Source organism: Nematolebias whitei, chromosome 23 (assembly GCF_014905685.2).
Source record: "Nematolebias whitei isolate Nwh7 chromosome 23, NemWhi1, whole genome shotgun sequence".
NCBI classification, from domain to species: domain Eukaryota; kingdom Metazoa; phylum Chordata; class Actinopteri; order Cyprinodontiformes; family Rivulidae; genus Nematolebias; species Nematolebias whitei.
The window spans coordinates 5,656,449-5,671,997 of NC_056520.1; positions in this window are offsets into that span (position 1 = coordinate 5,656,449).

Below are 15,549 nucleotides of genomic sequence, written 5' to 3' on the forward strand. Positions count from 1 at the left end.
CCATGCTTCTAACAGGACCAGATTGCTAACAGGACCACACTGCTAACAGACCATGCTGCTAACAGAGCCACACTGCTGGCAGAACCATGCTGCAAACAAGACCATGCTAACAAGATCAAATTGCTAACAGGACCACACTGTTAGCATATATGCTGCTGATGGGACTGTGCTGCTAACAGAACCATGCTGCTGACAGAGCCATTCTGCTGGCAGTATGCCTACCATGCTGCAAAAAAGGCCATGCTTCTAACAGGACCAGATTGCTAATGGGACCACACTGCTGACAGAACCACAGTGCTAACACCATGCTGCTAACAGGCCACACTGCTAACAAGACCACACCACTAACAGGACCATGCTGCTAAGAGAACCTCACTGTTAACATAATCACTCTGCTAATAGGACCATGCTGCTAACGGTAACAATGTTGTATCACTATTTTTTATTGCTTTTTATTGTTGTATGTAACCTATCATATGTTGTCTGTCTAAAACAGATCTCTCTTGAAAATGAGTCATCGTGACTCAGTGAGGCTACCTGTTTAAGGTTAAATTAAAATTAAAATAAACAAGAATGTAGCCATCTTTTAATCCAACATGCAAGGCAACCGATATCCTGATGCATTCTTCTCTCATTCTTCCAAATATTGTAGCAATCAATATTTTTGACTTGTCTCTTAAAGCGATTTGATGAGATCTGGAAAGTGTTTATGATGAAGACGGCACAGCAACAATATTTAGAACTTCTTCCCCACAACTTCTTAGCATAAAGACACCTAACTTGATTTTATCTTTATTCAAATGCTCCCTGACAAGTTAAGCATAGGCACACACAGTAAACTGGCTGCATATCAGGAAAAGGTGATGCCTTTTCAATGAAAATACTGTGGGTAATATTTTATTAATGGTCATTTATTGAAAGTATTCTGCCACCTTGCTCATTTATCTAACACCCAAATTATGTCATGAAAAAAAAATCAAAGCATTTTGGTTCAAATAAGATTTAAACCTACCACAAAACCTGTCCTTGGGTATGTTGATAGGCCCGTGTTGATGACACCATAGGACTTGTCATGAACCCACACATTTTAGGTTGTCTGTATAGAGTTCATACCTTGAAAATAATGTGGAGAAAAGTTTTTGTGGAACCTCCTTGGCCGTCCTTGGTCAAGTCAGCCAGTGATGAATCATGCATTGGATCAAAGTGGAGCTGCCATCCTCGAGAGGGCATAGCATTGTCTGCCGTCGTTTTCGTTCCACCTGCCGCCCTGCGTCAGCAGCCACAGGTTATCTTCCCTTGGAGGGCATCAGTGCTGCCACTGTCCCCTGCAACACCGAACCCAATGGAAGTGGGTTTTATTTAGTCCTATCTAACAAGTCTTCTCTTCACTCCACTGCCCTTGCAGATGGTACTTGTTGGCGCCCATCTGTTAAGGGTGTTGTTTATGTGGTTAGTGATCCAGAACTCATTAGCATCCTACCTCCCTCTTTACACTATTGTTCTTTCTACTAATGTGGAGACTCTTAGGCAGTCTGTCTTGAGTTGGATTATAATTTTGAGCTGAGAAGTGACTGTTAGAAAGAAACAGCTGTTGGGATTTTTTTTTTTTTTAAAGAAAGGAACAATTAAAATCTCAAATGAAGAAGTGACTTTTATTTTTGTCCTTGAAAAAGGACTTTAAAACGTCAAGTAGAATCAAAGAACACACACATTAACAGTTTCAGGAAAAAAAAAGCAAAGTGCTATTATATTTTAATCCCCATGCTTGTTGTTAAAACATAGGCTACAGCTGTTTAGAGAAATATTTTTCCATCTGTTCTGTCATTTTTTTTAACCGTTTGTCTGATGGCAGCCGTTCACATGGTGCAGTCAGGTTGGGTTTTGTCCTTACTTTTGTTGGTTGGCCTTCTTTGCAAGTCTCTTGGCTTTTTCTGCTTCAGGAAGTGCCATCTTTATGTTGCCCATGACCACATTCACTTTTGTCCAGTAGATGTGAACACAACTGTATCATAGCTGGTGGGCGGGGTCTGAGGGTCCTCCCCCAGAAAATTTTGAATAAATAAGATGCTATTTCCTGCATTCTGGTGTATTTTAATGGGCTGTTAAACGTCTACATTTACCTACATAAATGGCAAATGGACTGTGCTTAAATAGCACACCTCTATTTTGTCAAGCCACTCAAAGCACTTGACAAGACAATATGTTCCCTCATTTACACATTCATACAGCACTCTAGTATTTCTGTACAAAGAATAATCAGTGCTTTATCACATTCATATACACATCGGTAGCAATGAGGGGTTCCGTGTCTTGCCCAGGGACACTTAGGCATGTGACTGCTGGTGGAATCGAAACCCCAACTCTTGTATTGGAGGACGATTGCGCTAACTACACACCCACAGCCTCCCCATAAATATCCCTACATACATAAGTAAACACTTGATTCAATAAATATTTCAGAGAGCATGGCACAACTAGAAGTTACCTGACCAACAGCTCTCCTTGTGAGAATAGAGCATGCACTTTTCTCATGCATCCTATCTAGTGCTAAGCTAACAGCATGCAATGCATATGCACTAGCTAAGATGCTGCAGACATAGTGATTTGCTACTCTCACACATCCTAACCCCCCCCCCCCCCCCCCACACCACCACCACCACCACCACCACCGCCAGGTTCAACAATTGCCAACAGTCCTGGCACTAATGTATTGCTATGCTAGCGGGCAACATAGAGGTGTCTCCCCCTCCTCCACCCACCCCGTCATGTGATCTAAGGGAAACACTGCATGTATTGTGGTGCGTTGTTGTAGGTAATTAAGAAAACCTGGAGTGGACTTTTATCGGTTTGAGTATTCTTCTATTAATCAAGTGGAATGGATTCATTCACGAAGAAATAAAAATAGTCCTGGGTGAACTAATGTTTCATGGTAAATGTAAGGGTGGTCCAAATGGGTATAAAATGTGAGGAGGACACGTCCCCTTCACATATAATTGATGTGACACACGATAGTTTGGTCTTGATGCTGGTTCTAAAAATTTTAAAGCAGCTTTGATTGAAGTTTAGTGTACCGGTAGTTTATTTTTCTGAAGAAAAAAACAAACAAACTAGCTTTGTGGACCATGTTGTTGAGAAAGTTGGATGCCTAATCTTTTATTTCCTAGGGGTATGGACAAGTAGGTGCCCTTTGCCACAGATATTTTTTTTAATTTTCCCTGAATGTCATGATCATCTCTTGATTTGCTGGTGTGAAAAAATCCCATTGCCAACAATCCCTCTCCATTCTCTAAGCTGTCAATCTAATCTAAAATCCCACCAGTAATTTCAGTAACTTTTCTCGTGGCTTTAAATTCTAGTCTGCAGCTATTTGTGAAGAGTATAAGAAGCAAAAAACTAAACAGACAGTACTGGGAGGTTTCCAGTATTTATAAGTTGTAAAGCCATTATCTAACTGGGCTGTAACTTTCTGGAGACTAGTTGGAACTTTAAATTGTGATATATATTTTTTCTAATTATTGCAGTCTATCCAAAGTCTAAATGTTTGCGACCAGTAAGTCATGCTGTCTAGGTTTGAGTGGCTGATTTGTTTTAAGCAACTGTTTTTTTGTATACTTGCAAAACTGTGTTCCAAGCAATGAACTTTCCCACAAACCGTCTGTCTGGGATTGAGACGTGTTCTGGTCATGTTCTTGGTGCCACCAAGTGAGGTAGTGACAGAGCCGGGCTGGCCAACAGGTGAAGGAGAAAGCTGCTGTGCCACGGCTCAGTAAAGTGAGGAACTGATCACAATAGATTGTGAGCAGCAACTTGCAGGATTAAACAGATTTATTACCACAGTAATGTTGATGATGCAAGCAACTTTGTAGTTAGCTTAAAACATTAATTAATTACAAAGCAGACCACAAAAGTCTATTAATCCTGTATGTTTTGTTACTGACACAAGGAAGAGGTCTGTCACACGTTTACTGTCGCACTCCACAAGAACGCAGCTGAGTTCTGTTCCACACCTCTTTTGGATCTGCACTGTTTTATGTTTTTTTATTTGGTTACTTCCTTATTGTGTAGAGTTTGCCACAGTGAGTAAAATTGCAAAGACATCATTGGCGTCAGAAGCATTTGTAATGTGGGGTGGGGGTAGACATATGTGGGGGGGAGTCTGGTCTGGGTCTGGTCAAAATGCTAAATTTCAAGTCAAGTAGATGTCATTTCCTGCATTCTGGATGCATGCTCCTCTTCCCTCACGCATCCTAACTCTCGCAAACATATTTACGTATATATGTCTATGCTACCCCCCCGCCCCGGTCAACAACTGCCGACACTAACGTGGTGCTAAGCTAGCATGCAACACAGAGGTTTCTCCACCTCCTCTACCCGCCCTGTCCACAAAACATCCCGAAGAGGTGAACGCTCCCTGCCAAGCCAAGTGACCTCAGAGAAACTCTGCATGCTGTGTGGTGAGCTGCTGTAGGCAACCAGGAAAACCCGGTGTGGACTTATAGTGGTATGATCAGTCTCCTATTAATCAAGTGGAATGGATTTTTTCATAAAAAAAATTGAAATAGTGCTGGGTGAACTAATATTTCATGGTAAATGTGGCTGGGTACAAACAAATATTTTTTAAAGTCTGAGGCAGACATGTTCCCTTAACATACAATTGTTGCAATGCCTATGAAGGACATTCTGGCAATTGTTCTATGCCGAATGCCCTTCCTGACGCAACCTGAGCTGAAACCTGCAGCCGCAGGATTACAAGGCTGCATACTACCCACTTTATTTCTGAAAGCTCACATCTTTGTGGGAAGTGGTCAGCTTCACTTGATCTATGAACGGCCACAGGAAGGAGAAAGACTGGACTGTGCTACCATTTTACGGAACTGTTATATGAAAGACCCTTGGTGCCTTGATGCAATTTCATGTACTTTGAAGGTCATTAAAAAGATTATCATTATGATGTTCAGTTCTTGTGGGGAAAATGTATTTAGCTATACAGTTCAGATGTTAAGATGTAAACAATTGAATCACCATCTGCAATAATTACACTGTTTAAGTGTGCTATCAGCTGCTAGTTGGTGATATGATGAATGGGACCTGTTCTCCCCACTTTTTTCTCTCTCTTTTGAATGCATCCAGTATGCACAGATTTTCACTGTACTAGTGCTCAGCAACAAGCAACAACTGAGAATCATCTTAAATCTCTCTTGCTGATTTGATTTATTCCTTACGTACAGCTGAATTCTTGTTGTCATACTTTTGGTTCTATCAGCTAAAAGAGTAATTTGTGTATACACAGTTGACTGCATCTGTGCAGTAGTGCGTACCAGTGACATATTTAGCTCAATATAGTTTTTGCTGATGGCTCCCATGTTCAGGTACATTAGTCAACACATTCACCTTTTTTGGTCTGTTACTCCGTTATAATTGTCTTGTGAGCCACATGTAACTGTCTGCTGAAAAGGTTGCGTGCAACTTTTGATTTCAGGCGCATTGCCACCTTTCCAACAAATGCACTTGAACATTGCTGCCACTTCACTGCCACTTACTGTTGTTCTGCAGAAAAGAGTCCACAGGGCACATTTAACAACCCATGGAAAAGGTTGTGTGTTGCCGTTTGATTTGGTGGTGTATTCTTTACCCGATTTCATTATGCTATTTTGCTTTTTCATTTTATTCATGTGAACCACTGCCTCGAAGTTTGGCATTGGCTTTTATCACTGCCTTTCCGGTTGTTGCCTATTGTAGGGAATGGGGCATCCGTGTTGGCAGCTTTGTGTGCTTGGAAATTATCCCAAAACAGGTAATTAAATACTTACTTAAGGGTGGATCCAGTTTTGAAAGAAGCAAAGTACTGTAGAATACAATTGTTTGCATGCTTATAAAGGGAGCATAAAACAGCTATACATTGTTTTTTTTTTTCTTTTTGGATTGAAAGTTTAGACACAAACTTTTCAGATGAAGTGCTATGTATTACAAGCAATCATCTTAGAAGCCAACAGATGGCATCAAGCTGCTTCTCTCCATTTGCCTCAGAAGGCTGATCTTCAGGAATGACGCCATCGGTTTCAAGTAAGAAAACAAGTGAGATGTGCCTATTGTTGCGTTCAATTACCATGTACCTCATCATTAGCAATACAGGTTATTAGCAGAACATTTAGTCATGTTTAACACAGGCAAACATGGTACAAACATCCATCCTTTACTACTTACCCTTGATGGACTTGCGGCTTGCCCAGGGTGTACCCCGCCTCTTGCACAGTGATTGCTGCATCTAGACACCAGTGATCCCTGCGACTCAAAAAGGAAGAAACGGGCCACTTAGAGACAAAAAAGACAACCATCCATTCACTCTCACCTAGGGACAATGTAGTTACCAATCAGCCAAACGTGCATGTTTGTGGTCTCCGGGAGGAAACCGGAGTACCCAAAGAAAACCCACGCATGCACTTAAAGAACATGCAAACTCCACCCAGAAATGTCCCGGGCCAGGATTTGAACCGGCGACAGCTCTACCAACCAAGTCTTTGAGTACTGTGGTACAAACATGTTCAATACAATTCAGTTTTTTTTTAATAGCACCAAGTCAGCAGAAGTCATCTCAGGGCACTAAACAAAAACATTCATATATTTAAAAATGTAATTAGTAACATTAAATATCTAAGGTAGGGTAGGGTAGAGTAGCGTAGTCCGCTGATTGCATTGAGTCTTCATTTTGTCGCTGTCTCCATCCTGAGCATGTTCCATAGAGAAAGTCTGCATAGTACCGTGTGCAGAACTGATTTAGTTTAAGATACATTCACAGTGTTCATCTGAATACAAATAGAAGATGTTAATATAAAGTAGCAGTGCAGTGTGTATAAGGTACAAAGTATACCAAACTTGTACTTCAGTTGTCATGCAACAAACCCACCTTTAGGTTCCTGCTAATCACGACTGATCTTATACCAGTACTATTTGATGTGCGGTTTTAGAAAATGTTTAATTTGAAAATACAGCTGATTTGTTTTATGCCAAATATGGTAAAGTACACTTATGAGCCATAATTTACAACACTTCAGTTGTAGACTTGTCCAGTGCTGATATGCTTTACTTATAATTTTCAAGAGAAAATTACAGTGCAATCCCAATTTCTTGGATTTCTTGTTTTTTGTTGTTGTTGGTTTTCTTTGTCTGGCATCATCATATAAATGGTAATTGTTTCAAAAGTTAAACCTCACGTAATAATGTTTGTATATAAATATATTTAAATGAGTATACATTCTGGCGGTGGCTTTAATTTTCCATCCATCATTTATGGCTTGTTTTTCATGAACCTCATTGTATACAAATGGTTTGCTTAATTATTCTGACAGTAATCAATGTCAAGGGCTTTGCTTACACCATATCAATGAGCCATGTTTGCTGCATTTGATACGGTATATGATTCACCCATTGGTAAAATGCCATGCATCATAAATCTTTATTTTTCCACTTTGGATCGAGCCCAGTTAGCTTTTATTTAATGGACTAAGCTCTGTTTTGTCTTACCACAAGCAAACTCCAACTGTTCAAAAATCAACCAATTATTTTGCCATCGGGTTGTTATTTGCAGACCTGGGTCCCAGGTGTGTATACGCTGTTGCGACCGATCCACAAAATACTCCTGGAGCAAATTGCTTCAATAAATACCCTGCGAGTATCTGAACAAGAAATATTTATACATTCTACAACAGCAAGTCACCCAAGCCTTGATAGATGTGTCTGGCTGCCGGGTCGATGAATAATGCAAATGAAACTAATTCTTCCAGACCTAGTGCCAAGCCTAATACACATTTATATGCTTTGCTAGTGAAAGATGTGCAAGGGTGCCATTATGAGATGGAAGAAGTCTGTATTTTAATAATGGACCTGATAGACTTTGGCCTTCCTTTTCTTGAAAGGTGGCATACGCAACTTCAGATAAAGACTTTGACCATAAAATATAATACAATTTCCATTTATCTCGAGTCATAAAATATTATAGAAGGCCTTATTATAATGTCACGCAGTTCGATGAGTCTCTGTGGATAATTATCAGCCTTTGGGATCATGCAGTGAAAGTGTTAAGATCTATCTACCGGTACTTAATATTGGCAGATGCTTTGATCTATGCTCTGAATACTAAATGGAAGTTCATAGTTTTGAATCAACTGTTGCTTTCAGAAATTTTAGGTCATCAGTGATTGTAAGATGATTATTGGCTTTCAAAAATCTGATCTCTTCTGTAATAAATGAGAAGCCTTAAAGAAAATGACTCACATTTTGCTTGGCACTTGTCATACTGTAGTTGAAAATTAAAGTAGTCAAAGTGTTAATTATTTTGCTTAATCTTTTGCAAATAGTAGGACTTAGGTTAATCTGTTGGCACACTGTGTAGCTATTACTTGAGATTTTAGCTCTATATCTGTAAAATTGGCAAAGTTATACCCTGTTCTGTGTTTGATGGGTCAACAATTCCAAATGTTCAGTTGCATATATTGATTTGATTATTTGGAAAGTTTCACTAAAATTTGTCCACTTGTTTGAGATATTTTGCTAACACACAAACATACTCTCACACACAAAAAATTTTTAATGGTCTCGGGAACCCAAATTATATGAGCTGAATGCAAGTCAAGACTCCAAGATGTACATGGTTAACAGTGCTTTATTTACAGTGAATGGAGAAGGTCTCGGGAACCCTGGAGCAGCAAGGAGCATGGTCAGGTATGTTCTTCTGAACAACGATGATCTGATTGTGTCGTTCCTTTTGTTTGGCAGGGCTGAACCAAGTGGGGAAGATGGCCCAAAAGGTTGCAGAACCAGGAGACTCGGGTGTGGCATGCAAGTGGCTGGAGGGCAAGGAGACAACAGAGGCAGTCCGACAGGGTAATGCCTTAGTCATGGGAGGTCAGGATCCAAAAGGAGCTTGAGCAGGAGGACTGTAATGCAAAGATCACAAAGGTATTATTTACTGTCTCAATTGTACACAATAAGGCCAGAAGCTTAAATACCGGTTGGCATCTTAATGCTCCAACGAAGAGTTGAGTTCGTCTGCAGCCTTAAGCACTCCTGGATACTGATTGGGAGAATGGGTCGCTAGTGTTGGTAGTTAGGCACCATCTTGGAACGTGGAGGCTACAGAAGGCTGAACTCTCACACAAATATATTATAAACCTTTTGGCAGCAGTCATTGTCTCTTTTTACTAGTAAAAATCCAATCAGTTTCATTTGTCCCCATCACGGAATGACAAAGAGTAATTGAAAATACCCTCCAACCATCCATCCATGTTGTGAGCATGATAAACTTGAAAGAAATGAGGTATTGACTTCCATTTTTGTGTGTAGTAGCATCTGGCATAAGACCGATTTCTTTGGAAAAATGAGTTGTAACATCAAAATCCCAAATGACTGCAGCCATATGGGTTTATATCTAAAATTTGTGAGCTGAACAACTTGAAAATAAGCAACAAGCCAATGGGGTGTGGCAACTAGGCATAAAAAATGTCCCTATCAAAAATTGAGTTGCCACATCAAAATCCAAGATGGCTGCCACCATATGTATGTAAGTAAACCGACCACCCCAGTCATTTGAGGAAACAACGATTTCTAGTTTTTCTTCTTCTTCTTTCGGCTGCTCCCTGTGTTAGGGGTTGCCACAGCAAACTAAGTCGCACGAAGACTTGGCAGTTATTTTTACGCTGGATGCCCTTTCTGACACAACCACAGACCACCGAGCTACCACAGCCCTCTGTGTGGAGCAGAGAGCTGCTATCTAGGACACCCAGAGGAGCAGATGGTGGGGGTTCAGGGCCTGCTCAAGGGCCCAGAGTAGGACAAATGAGGGTGGGGGCAGGTGTGGGTGCTTCACCTACCCTACCCACATTTTTGATGTTGTCGGTACCGGGGCTTGAACCGGCGATCTTCCGATCACAGGCCCATCTTCTCTAACCTCTGCGCCACCACTCCCCAATGATTTCTAGTTTTTATATTCCTTAAAAGTTCTTGCGACCTGTCCAGGGTGTGCCCCGCCCCTCGCACAGTGATTGCCGGACATGGGCACCGGCGACCCCTGTGACACAAAATGGAAGAAACGGGTAAAAGATAAGACAATGGATGGATGATATTCCTTAAAAATATGGTTTCCTCAAATGGTTGGGATGGCCTAAGTTTAATCTAAGGTGTCCAAGGCCACCTCTGGCCACCCCCTGGCTCCGACACTTGACTTGGTGGTTGATAAAATCCCTCCCTTCACTTGCCAGGATCCGTCACTCTGTGCTGCCTTGGACAAGAAGAAAAAAGACCTCTGTTCTTATATACATAACTTTTCAATTTAATTCTGAAAAACACTCATCTCAAAAACTACAAACATTCAGTATTTGAAACCCGCAGCGATGGGGGACATCAGTGTACCACTTGTTTAATTTATTCCATACCATAAAATGCAACTATACAAAACTAATAAATGGATGTAAATCCCACCTTACTCCCCATAGCAATTATTTTTCTTCTCACCCCCTGTGCTTATGTGTAAGACAAATCATACAAATTACTAAACCAAAATTACTACTACTACTCCTAAACCAAAATCTGCAGCAGATGCGTCAGCTCTTTCTTTGATCACAAGCAGCCCAACCATAAATATTTCAGATTCAAACATTTCCAAAGAATGCATAGAGGTAAACCTTTTCAAGCATGAATGTCCTACCACCGCAGAGGATCCCAGTGCTTTAAAGACATGTTAATTTTTTTGCACAATGCAACTGTTATATGCAGAAAACAACTATTTTTCCTACCGGCATAAGTCTATATTATAAGTGGCAGTTATCAGTTATAAGTCTTTAAATCCAAAAACATGCATGTTATGCTGCCTTCAGGCCCAGGCCTCCCTTGCAAAAGAGATCTGTGATCTCAGTGGGATTTACCTGATTAAATAAATGTTAATAAAAAAAAGGTTAATACTAAAATATGAATGTATGGATGAATAAAGTTGGAATTTTTCTTTTAATAACTTGCACGCCTACAGTTTAATGGATTTATTATGGTGAAGTCCAATATGCATAAAGCCTACTTTAGTTTTAAAGATGTGTTACAATTGATAAGTATGCATTAAGTTAAAAAGTCATTAATCATTCATATTGTACAATGCTAAATTACAGTACTTTGTGTCATGCTTCATTTAAAATACTTCATTAAAAATGCTTTATTTTTTCTCCTATGGCTGTGAGGAAGCCCTTTATTCTTTTAATAATGTGAATGTGAGCCAGTTCTCTGCTCTGTGGATAAAGCCTGCAATAAAAACAAGTTATTTTTGGTAGTTTAAGAGTAGCGTTTCCTGAAAAAGATAACCCTTAGCTGTAATTTCTTTGACTCTGAAGCCTTCCTTGGAGGCACAACAAAGTTACACTGGCTCAAATATCAGGGAAGGGAAAATCATAAAGGGAAATACCCCTATAAAGTATTATAAATGTCCTTTGTCACATAATATAGAATGTTCTAAAAGTCTATTCATGAACTGTGCTTCACACACGTATATTCCTGGTCCTTGAGGAGGAGTCAAATGTTTCACCTGGAAACTTTCCACCTATAGCATGCACATTCTTAAAGCATTTTTGTAGCTAAATCTCCATTGACATGAAGTACAATAAGTGGTAAATGGACTGTACTTATATAGCACCTTTCTATCTTATCAAGACACTCAAAACGCTGTGCACAACAATCTGTGTCCTCATTTACCCATTCATACAAGATCTCTACAAAGCTAATCGAACAAATCATTCTAAAGAAACTAATCATTGCTTTGCGACATTCATACACCGATGGGATACACATTGGAGGCAATGAGGGGTTCAGTGTCTTGCCCATGTACACTTCGGCATGTGATGGCTGGTGGATTCGAACCGCCCGACTCTTGCATTGGAGGACGACTGCTCTAACCACTCAGCCACAGCCGCCCATATAGTATGCAATGTCACCGTAGATGCTACCTGTCAAGAATGATTTCAGTCCATTTACCTAGCCTTTTGCAAATTGAATATGACACTTTAGATGAGTTTCCCCAACTTAAGATTCCGAACCAAATATCAGCTCCTCATCTCACATTCTAATTTAAACAGCCCGGAATCAATTTACAGCGCGCAGTTGATGGATTTGGATGGTCCCAGTATCTGTCCCCACTCGTTCAGTTGGGACCTATGCGAGGAGAAAGCCTAATTCAACTACCACTTCATAAATTCTATTACAAGGTGCTGGGCATGGCTGCGAAGGACCTGTGCCTAATGAAGAGTTTGTAATACCTGACAGCCCGCTTCGAGTTTCAGCTACAGCACACCAGTCACAGCAAAAAGTGGTACTCTGGAGGAAAAAAGTGTTGGAGACGAGGTAAGGAGAGATAGAGTGCAAGGCTTCTGTTTGGATGTTCAAGTTTGAAAGGATTTTCATTGCTGAGGTACATTAAGGTTCATTAGTGAGGTGCCAAGTGCAGCTTCTACTTGCCAAATTTTTTTTTTTAAATCATCATTATTTGTTGTTAACTGAGGTGGCATTTTGCAAATTTTCAGTGATGTTTTATGTAACATCTAGAGACCATTAGTTGACTTTTTAGTTTTATCTAAAATTTGATTTCCTTGCGTAGACAAGAAATAATGCAAAAAAAAAAGAGTGGTTCTTGTGTTAAAACTAGTTTAAATGTGCAGTCACCATGACAATTAGTGATCGGTAAGCATAGGCGTTGCAACAATTATATGTGAAGGGGACATGCCCCCCTCACATTTAAAAAATATTGGTTTGCACCACCCCCCGCACACACACACACACATTTACCATGAAATATTAGTTCACCCAGCACTGTTTCTATTTCTTCTTGAAACAATCAACTCCACTTGACGAACAGGAGAATACTCAAACCACAAAAAAATCCACTCCAGGTTTTCTTGGTTACCTACAACAACTAACCACACCACATGCAGTGTTTCCCCGAGGTCACTTGATGGCCGGGGGGAGGAGGGGAGATATCTGTGTTGCACGCTAGCTTAACGTTACGTTACTATCGGCACTTTTGGACCGGAGTGGGGGATTAAAATGTGTGAGAGAAGCAGAGCACTACATCTGTAGCATCTTAGCTAGCGTATCTGTATTGTGCACCGCTAGCTTAGCACTATGCTTGTTCTGGCAGTTGTTGACTGGGTGGGGGTGTTTGGATGCGTGAGAGAAGTCAAGCATGCTCTATTCACACAAGGAGCGATCTGTTGGTCAGGCTACTTTGTGTGTCGTGCGTTATTGAATCAAGTGTTTACTTACGTAGGTCAACATAGATGTTTAACAACTCATTAAAATACACCAGAATGCAGAAAATGGCATCTACTTTATTCAAAATTTTCTGGGGGACGACACCCACCTCCCTCCACCCCCCCATCAGTGTGTCCCTCCCACATTACAAATGATTCTGACACCAATGTCTATAAAAGTAATAAAGTTATCAAGAATCAACTTTTCATCCACCATCCATTCATCGTCTTCAGCTTGTTCCAGAGTTGGGTCACGGCACCAGCAGCTTCAGCAGGGAGGCCCGAGCTTCTCTTTACCCAGCCACCTCTTCCAGCTCTCCTAGGAGGATTCCAAGGTGTTCCCATGTCAGCTGAGAGAAATAATATCTCCAACTTTCCCTTGGTCTTCCTCCAGGTCTCCTCTCAGTCAGACATACCCGAAGCACCTCCTTAGGGAAGCACCCAGGGGGCGTCCTTGTGACATCTCTGCCATTGCGCTGTGTGATAAAACTGCACATTTTAAAGTGACCTTTTATTGTGGTCAGCCTAATGCACACCTTTGCAATAATCATGCTGTCTAATCAACATCTTAATACTTCACTCTTGTGAGGTGGATGGATTATCCCAGCAAAGGAGAAGTACTTACTAACACAAATGTACTTTAATTTGAGAGAAAAACACTTTTTGCGTACGTAAAAAGTCTTAGATCTTTGAGTTCAGTCCATGAAAACTTGGAGCAAAAACAAGTTGTGTTTATATTTTTGTTCAGTATCAGTTTAGGGCTCAGGAAAGAGTCTTTGGGTTGTGGAAACTTAGTGTTACATACCTGTCAACCGTCCTGATTTGGACCGGACAGTCCCGGATGTTTCCCCTCTGTCGTTCATTCCACATGAGGAGGGAGGAACACCCAAATGTCCGGGATTAGACGAGCTGGTCGGTATCACCTGTTCTCGCTGTGTGTTTGTGTGGGAGGAGGGATACAGAGGGGTTGTTTCACAGCTCTTCTGCAACACCAGGAGGGAGGTTACCATAATAAGCCTATATTGACTGTAATGTGCAATTGCTCAGCTTTCAGAATGCAAAGCAAGCAAAAGGACGTCATTGACATAATGCTCAAAGTAAAAGAAACATTTTGGTGTTGAAGTTCAGATATGTTTAAGATTTGATTTAGCCATCAACCATCATTTATTAGATTGAAGGTTTTTACTTATGAGGTTAAATATTGCTAAATATCTAAAGTTCCAGTAAAAGTAAATAATCTAATGTTCATTTGTTGTGGACATTATTAGTGGACAAACGGTGGACTCATGATTTGATGACAGAGATGTGATGTTTATAGGGAAGCTTGCATTTTCTATTTGTTTGTGTACTTGTTTTATTTTATTGACCTGCTGCAGGATGCTTTGTGATAAAAACACAGTGTGATGCAGTCAAAACCAAACCATGGAGCTCAGTGTTAAAAAATAATAATAATAATAATAATGAGTGATGCTATTTAAATTTGATATTGGGTAAAGTTCAGCCTAAAGTCCAGTTAGTTTTCATTGTTCCACCTTTAAATAAATACATAATATACATATTTTATGTTCTTTGTTTACTCCTAAGAATTTAGTAAAAAAAGCACTTAAAGTAGCTGACAAATGTGTAGTTTTGAGTAAATTAAAAAATAAACAAATTCTGGAGGGGGTGAACCCTTCCAAATATGTACCGGTGTCCCTCATTGCCATCAACAAATGTTGGCATGTATTGTGTTATAACTACCTTCACACAGAGTTTTTTTTTTCCAAGTACACAGCAATATATCCTGATGCATGCTCAATAATCCAGGTAGAAAAATCTAAAAAAGTTAAATCTGGTCCTCTGGACATTCAAAAAAACAAAACAACTTTATTACTTCTTTTTTTTTTATTTGCTTTTTTTGTTTTTTTGAATGTCCAGAGGACCAGATTTAACTTTTTTAGATACACAGCAATATAGTAATATTTTGAAAAGTTATGGAGAGTATAAGTCATCTAGTATAAAAGAGGCCTTAAAGAAGATTGTTTTTTATGCCCCCTTTTTTATGGCTTTTGTTGGCACATCTTTATTATTATGTATTGACTGCTATTGGTTTTATTGACTGTAAATGTACAGCATTTTGTCCAGAGGTTGTTTACAGTGCTTTTTAAATAAAGCGGGTATGGTATGGTATGGTATGGTATGATGTAGTATGATACATTATGTATGATATGGTATGGTGTGGTATTGTATGGTATTGTATAGTATGGTATGGTATGGCCTAGTATGGTATTGT